At 38.1% G+C, this 12,123-nt stretch overlaps 1 pseudogene; it reads right to left on the bottom strand.

Annotated features, from left to right (window-relative positions):
* Positions 1 to 5,632: 5,632 nt before the first annotated feature.
* LOC128373845 (major histocompatibility complex class I-related gene protein-like) lies at positions 5,633 to 10,606 on the bottom strand (annotated as a pseudogene).
* Positions 10,607 to 12,123: the final 1,517 nt, after the last annotated feature.

The following is a 12,123-nucleotide window of genomic DNA, read 5'->3' as shown; positions in this document are numbered from 1 at the left end:
AGAGGGTGGAGAGGCATGCAGGCTTTATTTTGGGTTTGTTAGTTATTATTACAACATATATAATAATACGTGTAATATAACATATCATCTTTTGTATGCTAATGTAATATAAAGTGCAGAGATGTGTTGACTTTCTGGGAGGTCAGAGGTCACTGTCAGCTACAGATCAGCACTCTGGAGCTTGTGGGGCTGCAGTAATGTGTTATTCTTCTTCTTTAGTTCTGTGTGGATGTTCTGGGGTTGAAAAGAGTCCTGATCAAAAATATCAATATCAAACAATGTGGTTTTATTGCTGTTACAGCGACTAAATGTGGTGAATGTTTCCTTCCTTCAAAACTCCAGTTAATGTGCAGCAGTCCAGTTTCTGTAATTCTTTAAAAAGAGATTGATTTAAAACAGGTAAGTGTGTAGTGATACCACGTTGATATACAATTAGATTTATGAAAGCAGCTTATTCATAAACACTCATTCATTCAAAAATAACTTACTGTATGACCCAAACTTTAGTTTCAAAATACTTCAGGACTACATCAGGACAGATCAGATCTTCATTACTTCAGAGTGAAAAACAGCAACCAAAGAAATAAAACCACAACATGAGGAAGACGAGGCAGTTTCTTCATCACTAACATCAGCTCAGCTGTGTCCTACAAGCTAGAAGCTTCTGAACTAATGTGAAACTGTGTACGCTGAAAACTGCTCGACCAAAGAGAAACTGAACACCTCTGTTGATGTTTGGACACCTGATGCTGTTTTTCATTTTGCTGTTGGCACGATTTATCCTCCGTTTCTATTCTCACTTTTACTTTTTGAAGCATAAAATGTTATAGAACTTACTTTTATTTTGAAAAACTCACTATTGTTTCATGTTAACATAAACAAAGCAATAGTCTAAATATTAGATCTTTCATATAATTAATGTAATTGGCTGTTTATTAGTGTTTGTGACTCTCTGCTGATTGATACCTGAGTTTATCTGTTGATGTCAGAGGTGTAACAGCGCCCCCCTCTGGACAAAAGTATATATCTTCCTTTAAGCTGTTGATGGGAAACAACCTGATGTCACCTGACTCTCTGTTAGTTTATCAAATTGTTGTTATAATGCAGAACTCTGATCACATGTGGAGAAATTAAAGATTTTCTGCATGTTTCATGATATCTAAAAAATACTACTGATATTAATTAATGTCTGATGTTTTTTTTACTTCATGTGTCAAACTCTTCACATTCATTTAGTGTCACAACATAAATATCAACCCTGTTCTAATGGAGGCTGTTAGGCCCTATGTCCCATTTTTAATCCATCCATTATCATGACTGCACAGATACCTGATTGACTAAATAATCTCACACATCTGTGGTGATTAGAAGTGTTTCTCAACATTCAGTAATTACTGTGTGAAGCTTTCACTGTGAGGTTTTAAAGAGCGTTATATTTCTGTCACAAGATTCATTCTGGAAATAAGATAAAGGTGATGAATCAGACTGTTTTAGTTCACTCTGCTGCAGGACTGGACTAAACCATGTGTCCCCTTTAAACAGGAGGTGACCCCTAAGAGACTCAAAAACTGTTTTAGATCTATCCATTAACATTCATGTACAGTACTATTAATGCATTCTGTTAGAGCCATTTGTATTTGTAATAATTTGTGTCATGTGCCCTGTTCGCCACAGAAGGTGGTGCATTGAGGGTGCATTAAGTGGCAGCAGGTGAAACCTTATAAGTAGAGGAAGAGGCGGGAGCTCGCCATGTGTGCTGCTTACCGGGAGAAGGACACAGTTCTTTGACCGTTGTCATTGTCTTTGCTGTCGCCGCCATTAATGTAGTTTTTGTTGTTTTGCATACAAGTTATCAGTAAGTGTATGTAGACTCGTGAAGGCGGCACGTCTGATGGTAGTGAATAAATACATTTTTGAGCATAAGTACGCTACTGATGTTTGATTTACTACACGGAGCCTGTGATGACATGTCAATCAGTTATCCCGGTAGCAGCCCCTCATTGTGGCTTAGGGTTTGTTTGTTTTTGTTAAAACCAAGTCACTACACATTCAATAACCTAAACTTCTTTCCCGGATTGTCAGTGCTTTCTCGTTTCACAGGTAATCTGGGCCTGTAGACGTCCGGATGACAGATTCCAGTCTCGGACCTTCTAGCTTCATTGTTGACTTTCATTGTGCTTCTCTCTTCTATCCTTCCTCTCTCTCCTCTCAACCCCTATCCGGTCGAGGCAGATGTTCTCCCACTCTGAGTCTGGTTCTGAGGTTTCTTCCTGTTAAAAAGGAGTTTTTTCTTGCCACTGTTGCTCATGTGGGAATGCTGGGTCTCTTTAAAATTAAAACCTGAAGAGTTCAGTTTAGAATCTGCTCTATGTGTAAGTGCCTTGAGATAACTCTGTTGTGATTTGGCGCTATACAAATAAAGATTGATTGATTGATTGATTGATTGATTGATTTAGCCACTGCTAATAGTTCACTCATAATGCCAATGGCTGAAACTTTCTGAATTTCAGACGATCACAAAGTCTTCCACATGTTAAGGTATGTACTTCAACTATTCCCCTCACTGTTAGGCCCCAAAATACATCATTCTGCACAAACTACTAAGTGAAATGGAGACTTCAAGTAAAATAACACCAATTTAAAATGTATTTAGTTTCTGTCACTGATGTCTATTTCTCTTCATGTCAATCTGCTTGTCTCAGCATTCGAAAAAGGCTGCAGGATATGATGAATATATTTGTCTCTTTTTATGTCAGTGTAGCAGTTTGTCTGCATTAACTGCAGAAGTTTTACTTGTAATGAAGTATTTTTACATTGCCGGATTTCTGCTTTTAATTAAGTGAAGGATAAAAGTACTTCTTCCATCATCGGCTTGCTCATATAATAAAGTGGTGTTCTGTGTGACGTCTTCCCCTTTTCCTTGGGATTATTGGCTCAGGAGCCAGTGCGTGGGACTAGGGAAACTACCTACACCTGTGTAGTTTAGGCCTCAGCCTATTTAGCTTGCTGCTTTGTAATTACTTGTTCTCTTCTCTTCCTTCCAGGCCTCCACCAATCACATGGGTTAGACTTTTGGTTTCAGTTTTGTTGGCACATATCGCACCACACATGTCACTTATCCACATCCTGCATTCATGACTGATATAACTGATTAACATTGTTGTTTAATTTGAGTTTGTACTAAATATTATTTTAGATACGTGTTATGTGTGATTCCCATTTCTGTGATGGACTTTGAGCTGGTTTGTAACATTCGGTTTCCTCCTCTTGTTTTTAATTCAGGCTGAAAGCTGCAGAACAAGATATGTGTCTCTCAAACTGAAAAAGAAGCAAATGTACTTTTACTCCTCCACTTGGCAGAAACAGCACATCTATCCGTACTGTTTCTCGGAAATCACCAGCCATCATCAGCCAGTTAGGTTTCGTTTGTGTGTGACACACAGACCTGGAATGAGTTTCAAATTTTGGCATGCACACTTGGAAGAAGAAAAAGGAGGTCATGGCTGTGATCTCAGCTGTTCCCACCAGGCCAACAGAGCTTCTTGTAACCCTTGTTTTGCCACATTCCTCTGGTGTTGATGAAAATATTCACTGCAGAAAAATGATGAAAGATGAACATCAACAACACTTGAGTAATGCCAAACTGAAAAGTCATTCATGTGTGCAAATGGTTTTTAATTTATAAGAAACTGCAGCATATAAAGGGGTCATATCATAAATGTCAGTCTGCTCCTCCTGCTGCTAATAAATTTCCATTCACCACACTCCTGCTAATCAGCCACACCTGGTTTCAACCCTGCTTGCCTCCTCTTTTCATGTCTACCCCGGTGAACACACCAGCCTTCTATCCCGGACCTTGAGTCTCGCCTGTTCCTGTCTGCCTGTGGCTGTGTGGCATCCTGTCAGGAGAGCCCAGAGACTTCATGTCCGTGAGTGCTACCTGCTGCCAACTCAGTGTCTTCGATGAGCCTGAGCCCAGCCTGCCCACCTACACATCCTGCCAGATACCTGTTCTGTTACCTCATGGACTATAATAAAGATCATTTGAAACTGCTCCCTGGTGTTGTGCTGCAATTGGGTCCTACCCCTTCCACACCCATTACAGTACAATCTGGCCAGCCATGGACCCAGCACACAACTTCACGCCAGGGAGGGAGGGGGAAAGCACACACATCCAGTAGAAGAATGTAGAGGTTATGACTATGATCTCATGTGTTCTTGCCAGGCTGCAGAAAACAATGATGATCCTGATGGATTATTGCTTGTCAGAGGGTGCCCTCTATCAGTGGAGCTGAAAAACTACATCAGGCAACATGCTGTCAAGCTCTGGTGAATGTTATGTGTCTGAGTTTCCAGTCATATTTGCTTTTCAGTCACATATTTCCCATTTTAAATATCCATTACAACGTTTAATGCACTATGCAAAGCAAAAGCACATTAAATTGCCCTGTATAAAATGTGTCATAGAAAAAAAAAAAATCGCCTATTTTTGGTTCTTAAATGTTGCCACACACAACAACATTAAAACAATTTCTTTCTATGATCTGAATATTTGCTCGGTACGACGGAGTATTAGGGCCACATGAGAACTTTTTTTTCTCCACGATGAGATTAAACTCAACATGACGACTTTAAAGTCAGCGTGTCGACATCTAAATCGACATGTCAAGATTAAGGTCGAAATTTCGACAATAAAGTTGGAATGTCATGTTGACTTTATTCTCAATAAAACTAGGAGAGAGCGTGAGCATGAAGGCCCATGAAAATGCCTTGTGTAGATGAATTGGTAAAATGCTAACTTTCTATCAGGCGGTGCTAGAAAGCATTATCCGATATGGTATGTGTCTGGTTTGGATCTCTTACTGTTCAGAATAGGACCAGACTACTGAACTTTACAAAAACGCCTTCTTAGTGATGGGGACAAACAAAATTCGGCCTCTGCAGCCTGTATGAAAGCAGTGTTGTCAAACAGGCAGGCGGAATCTTTGATGACCCCTCTCACATTCTATTTTCAGAATATGAGTTGAGAAAGGCAACTGCCTCGAACTTTCTTTTATCTCTGCCTCTATCTTGCTACTGAACAAAAAGTAGCCTTATGGTAGTCTACACACCATGGACGGATCTACTGCTTTTAGTCAATTCTTAGTTATTATTTTTTTGGTCATTTAATTTTAATTTATCTTTTTATTATTTACACTTTATTATCCTTGGGTACTGTTGTATTATCACTCCCTCTGCTGCTGTATTTAATTTATTCGTGGTCCTAGGTCCCTATATGTATGTATGTTTAATGTATAATTTAAGTATGCACTGACGCACTTTATGCCCAAGACAAATTTCCCTGATGGGACATTAAAGTATATCTTATCTTAAAACTGTACTTCAGAACCAATTTCAGCAACAAAGAAATTCACGCTCTTTTAGCACAGAAACACAATGTTATCATAAGTGTGACACAATGAACAGGTTGTGCCTAAAACTGTGTCTTTTCAGAAGGATAAACCATACAAACTTGGAGGAAGTGGCTGCATTCGGAGTATAGTAAATGGTTAGTTCAGTAAACTAAAATGACATAATGAAGTACTCACTGTCATCATCGAGTATCTTGAACTCCAGCTGATGATGTTGATCATTAAGTGCCTGAAGCTGCAAAAAGAAAAATTATTTGATTTGAAAAAAGAGTTTTATCATTAGAGACAAAACTGGACGTGAGCATTGAATTACTGACATCTGACTTTTTTCACATTTGCATTTTAATATTGCTCATTGCTTTTCAATGTCTTAATTTAATGTTGTCCAAATATTACAAGACAAAGCATAAACAAACTATTATTTAATATTTAAAATACTTACTGCAAGCAGGTTTAAACCCTGAAACACAAAAAACAGTTTCACAAAGTTATTTATTCATAATTTATGGAAGAACACAAAGAGAAAACATCACTATTACAGAAAGTCAAATAATTGTATGTCAATTATTAACACTTTATGGACTTTGTTATTACCAGAAGTAAAATATATAATGTTATAACAACATTAACAATAGCACAGACATGTATATTAAATACATCTGTTAATTAAAAAAAGAAGAGCAAAAACATCTTTTGTCTCTCACCATCCTTTCCCTTATTGTTATTTTTCCTGATGCAGATTACCAGGAGCAGCAGTGGAACAATAACTCCAATGACAACACCAACAACTAGAAGAACAGGGAACCCTGAAGAACCAACACATGAAACAGATTAAAAACTTCTCATGAATTCTTTTGGTGTTTGAAGAGACAAATTAAATCTAGATGATTTAGAAATAAAAAGAAACAACTGAAGAAAAACAAACAACACCATCCATCACAAATTCACAAAATATAAATTAGATGAAAGTAAACTAAATCACTTCTATTACCAGTCTTGCCCCAGTTTGTCTGAATCGCTGTTTCATCCAGTTTGGTGATGATGTCATCCTTCACACCAGAGAGCTGAAACACACATTCGTACCTCCTCCAGTCTTCAGGTGTGACTGATGAAAGGTTCAGGTCAACATTCATCTGGAAGGATCCATCATGGTTGGGGAGGATCTCTCCAAGTTCCACGTCTTCATGAAGCTCCTCTCCATCTTTCCTCCAGAACATCTCGGCTCTGTCAGGGTAGAAACCTGTAGCGAAGCAGCTGACTGGAGAGGAGGGAGTCTTCTGGAGGAGAGACACTGAGGGAAGGTCTGGAGAGGAAAAATAAAATAAAAACAAATTATAGTTGTTGTTTTTTTATTGTTGTTTACTGCACAATATTATCATTCCTTTCTGATGTTATGTATTTAAATATATTAGTAACATTTAAACAGTATATTTGTCATACAAATAAACTTAACTGAAGTGTGGTTGAGAAAAGGAGGGATGGACAGAGTAGAAGAAATACAGATGAAGAGAGGTGAGGAGTGAGATACTAGATTAGAAAGAGAGGAGGAGACAGATTGAGAGAGACAGACAGAAATGGGAGAGAAAAAGTGGTATAGATGTGGAGAAAGTGACAGACAAAATGGGATAAATGAGAGAGGCACAAAGATGAAGAGTGAGAGAGAAAATAAAAGAGAACATCAGAGTCATAATAGAATACTGGATCTCACACTGAGAAATGCTTCATAAGACAGACTTCTTAATTTTAAAACATTTGGTCCCTGGTGGACTTTATCATCAGGCAAGTTAGGCAACTTACTGTGGCCCCTAAGGGCCCCAAACAGCTTTAGATGTATTATGATGTTTAGATTTGAAAAATATTGAATCACATTACTATTGTAACTCATTGAACTGACAGAATTGTGAGAAAGACAGAAAATGGAGGAAAAGAGAGGTGATAAATATGAAAAGAATGACAGAGAGAAAATGTGGTAAAGGAAGAGGGAGGCAGAGAGATGAAGAGAGGTGAGAGAGAAAATGAAAGAGAAATGTGTGTAAACTGAGACTCAGCAGGTCTCTGTGTGTTGGTTCATATTTATTGTAATGTTACTGTAAGTTAGAAACAGAGGAGGCATATTAACATTGTTGTGTTCATGAAACTACATCAGGTCATGTGATTCTACCTGTTCTCATCAGAGAGCTCCTCCCGAACTTCACATACTTCTTCAGGTAGTAAGGACACTCCTGGGTGATGATGTATTTATAATATGCTATATGTGCTATGTCATTGTTCCAACTGTTTTTGGTGATAACAGCCTGTTGTTTTGGAGTGATCCATGTATTTGTCGTCACATCCCACGATAGGAAGTCTTCTCCATCGTAACCAACCTGTCTGAATCCATTAACCTCTCCAGTCTCATCGTCCCATTCACAGCCACCCATCCACTGGAAAATGTGGACACCTGAGAGAGAGACAGAGACACAGACTGCAGTAAACCAGAGTGAGATCTCAGCACAGTCAGCTGTCATCAGCTGATATCACATCCTCACCACAGAGACACACTGATCCACACACACCAAAACGCAACATCTACACCTTCTGCTGTTATTGGATGGATGGAAACCACTCACTTTTATCAGTAACAGTGAAACATTAACAAACCTCCAGTGTGGTTGAAGCGATGCTTTATAGTTTCAATGTAGCCTTTGAAGACCTGCTGGTAACCAAACATCTGGCAGTGTGTCTCTCCCAGTGCTGTGGATCATCTTCTGTGACTCTGTTCATCCAGTCCTGTCTGGGTACTAGTCTCCTGGTGTTGCTGTCATAGTGATGTATCTGAACATCATCAACCATCCCAACAACCACAAACTCTGGGAAGTTTGGGACTTGAGAGGACACAGTGAAGATATTCTTCATAGAGTGAATCACTGTAAGAAAAAGTTCATGTCATCATTTTAGTTTTCTGAATTACAGTTTTATAAATAACTTTTATATCAAATAAAATAATTTTCTGTGCACAGAATCAGAAGAAGCTACAGTACATCCTCCTGATAATCTCTGTTGTATCAATCATTAATTAATTAAATTGATGTAAAAATGTTGCTCCAGATATATTAATGATGATTCTGTCTTGAACAACACATAGTCTGAAATAAAATATTAAACCAGTTTATTATTGTACATTAGTGGATTTTTAGTGAAGCAGCTCAATTTAACAACTATTTGATCACCAAATTACAGATTAAGACATGAAAATGGGCACTTTTTCTCTCTCTCACTCTCTAAATTACTATTTGTTTGTTTAACTTGATGGTTAAGTTATCTCCAGCCCTGCCTTCTGCTCTGTAGCCATTCAGGTTCCAACATGTTTGCAGCTCTCCAGTGCAGTGACAGAAAGGCATTTATAATCTGCTGAAGGTTTATTGCATATTTTTCACTCAATGTGTCCATTCATTTTCACAAATTTAGCCAGAAGTCATCCACTACCCCAATATTATCAAACTATCATAGTTAACAACAAAATGAACTGTGTTCATTAACGAAAATAAGATCACTGATTAGCTTTCAACATGTGTGTAAGTGTAAGTAAGGACATTTAAACAAGTAAAGAAAGTCTAATATCAGTCACATGACTGGCTAACTTGTCAATCCATTGCCATCCAGTGGTCAATTATGGGTTCAATGAAAAAAAAACAATCTTTGAGACTATCTTTAAGAGTGAGACACAGAGATTTCACATCATACAGTTGTCTGTGTTTGCAAACGTGTGCTACCATTTCATTTGTAGCTTGAAAGGCTAAGGAGCAGAAGGAAGGACAGGTGATCATTCTAACCATCAAGTTAAACAAACTAATAAATAGAGATAAAGAGAGAGTGTAGGGGTTTGTTTGTGTGTGCTCAGGTCTTTAAGAAAATATTTAAAGGACACACTAGTAAGACTAAGTGCAATGAAATCCTGACACATTTACAAATGTAATAACTGTAGCTGATAACGTAATAATATACTAATATCACTTTATTTAAGTTTCATTTATTGGATACTACATTATTGGTTCAAGACTGTTAATCATTTTGTTATCAGCCGTGGAAGGTTGGGGGGGGGGGGGTGCAATTGGTTTAATAAGGAGCAACACAGAGGTATCAGGACGCTTTGCTCTCACGCGTGCTGCATTGAGTCACATAAACACACACATACATACATACATGTGCAGTCACTCTCTACAGCTCGCTCGATCCAGATTCCGGGAGATTATGATCATTTGCGCCCCACTCTGTTTTTTGTTATGCCCTTAAGTACAGCCACTTTTCCAGCGGAGGTTGTAGCCAAATCAGTGGTCTGGCACGGACCAGTAGTCCCTACCACTGGGGTATTAAGATACTGGTCATGACCAGTGGTCCGTGGTCAGGACCCGCTGCTCCGTGGCACGGGCAGCGTTCGCTGGTCAGGACGAGTTCCTCAGTGTTCTGTCCTGTGTTACTTGTGGTCTGTCTGTTGTCTGGATCAGTTAATGAGTATTACGGGAGGTGATTTGTTGTATTTTTGATACGCCTTCTCCCTTCTCGTGGTGTGTTGGCAGCACTGTTAGCTGATTAAATGTCAGAGATTCAAGCCTGACCGGACAAAGACTGCAAATGAGCTGAAATTAGACGTTTTATATCTATGACATTTTCTATTTTTTGTGTTAATGATGTAAGTATTGTCAACATTAAAATGAAATTAACAATATCACAACCTTTTGTCCAACAAAATACTATGTGTGGCCGGGTGTAATACGTAAGCTGGCATCTTGCTTGTTACTGTGTCCGTCCGTGGCCTGAGTAACTGGGGTTCAATTCCCCTTATTCAGATGCATAATCTTTATTGTTGCGATTTGTGTCTCTCACTCCCTTTCTCTTTCTCTGTGGACAGTATGAGTCACTATTTTATTTAACACTAACTATGAAGTAGTGGTCCAAGATGCTGGTCATGACAGGCAGCTCATTTCTGTTTAAGTGACTTTTTAAATTATATCTGCAAGGAAGTCAGGGAACTTGACATCTTAAGTTCGTATCATCATGTAAACATATAAAGCCTTTTATGAAACCATTAACCAACTTTAAGAAGACTATATTAACTCACCTGCTGCTGTGCTGTGTAGACCCAGGAGGAACAGAAAAACCAAGATCTTCATTCTGAACTGCAGAATCTACAACTTTACTGTTAACGGAGATGGTTTTTATCCACAGACACACATACTGTTCCTCTTCAGAGTCACGCTGCTTAACTGAGGGTTGGACCTGAGCCTCTATCTGAGCCAATGACAATTGAGTGTGAGACCAGCGTCACTTAAATCTGGGTTAAATTGACCTAAACATGTTGTTAACGAAAGTGAAAGTAGAGAGTGGAGAGGCATGCAGGCTTTTGGGTTTGTTAGTGCATGGAAGTCATATTATAACACATGTAGTAATACCTGTAATATAACATGTATTATGTTTTGTAGGTTAATGTAATATAAAGTGCAGAGATATGTTGACTTTCTGGGAGGTCAGAGGTCACTGTCAGCTACAGATCAGCACTCTGGAGCTTGTGGGGCTGCAGTAATGTGTTATTCTTCTTCTGTTGTTCTGTGTGGATGTTCTGGGGTTGAAAACACTCCTGATCAAAAGTTTTATTGGTGATAAAACCACCAAGATTTGATTTAGACCCACAGTTAAGTTTCAACATAAAATAATTTAAACACCAGGACGGATTAAAGTTTCATTACTTCAGAGTGAAAACATCAACCAAAGAAATAAAACCTCAACATGAGGAAGACGAGGCAGTTTCTTCATCACTAACATCAGCTCAGCTCAGCTGTGTCCTACAAGCTAGAAGCTTCTGAACTAATGTGAAACTGTGTACGCTGAAAACTGCTCGACCAAAGAGAAACTGAACACCTCTGTTGATGTTTGGACACCTGATGCTGTTTTTCATTTTGCTGTTTGCACGATTTATCCTCCGTTTCTATTCTCACTTTTACTTTTTGAAGCATAAAACGTTGTAGAATATACTTTTATTGTGAAAATCTCACACCATAATTTCACGGTAACACAAAGCATGAAGCGAAATATTAGATATTTTATATAATTAATGTAGTTTGCTGTTTATTAGTTTGTGACTCACTGCTGATTGATACCTGAGTTTATCTGTGCAGAGATGTCAGAGGTGTGACAGTGCCCCCCTCTGGAAAAAAATATTTCCTCGTTTTTTTCTCTCCTTGTATCTTCAGTGGGAGGAACTAAGACACCAGTGAGACAAACATGGATGCAGTTAAGTGAACTGAGATTCACCCTCTGAGGCTTGAACTCTTTAAAACTCTCTCAGCTCAATGATGATGGATACTTAAGTTTAATGCTGATGTAACAACTACTTGACATGAGATTAGCCAATTGTTAAGTAAACAGTTACATAAATATCACACACATAGGCCCGATAAGGAGGATGGTAAGCAAAACACAAATGCAAGTCATGAGAATAGAAAAGATGAATTTATTCCACAAAATAATAAATTATGAAATAAATGAATAAACCAAGAATTTTTTCCCCTTAAGATGTTAGCTTAAAAAAAATAAAATTTAATGGATCAACTGAAATATATCACTTTGTTTGCTGTTTCAAGAAATAAAATTTCAATATAATTTTAAATCAAAGTAATAGAAAGAATTAAATTAAAGTCTCCACCTTTACAATTATTTCTTCAGGTAGTGTCACAAC

Source organism: Scomber japonicus, chromosome 15 (genome assembly GCF_027409825.1).
Source record: "Scomber japonicus isolate fScoJap1 chromosome 15, fScoJap1.pri, whole genome shotgun sequence".
NCBI classification, from domain to species: domain Eukaryota; kingdom Metazoa; phylum Chordata; class Actinopteri; order Scombriformes; family Scombridae; genus Scomber; species Scomber japonicus.
The sequence above is the reverse complement of the archived record's forward strand: the minus strand, read 5'-3'. Positions and strand labels throughout refer to the sequence as shown.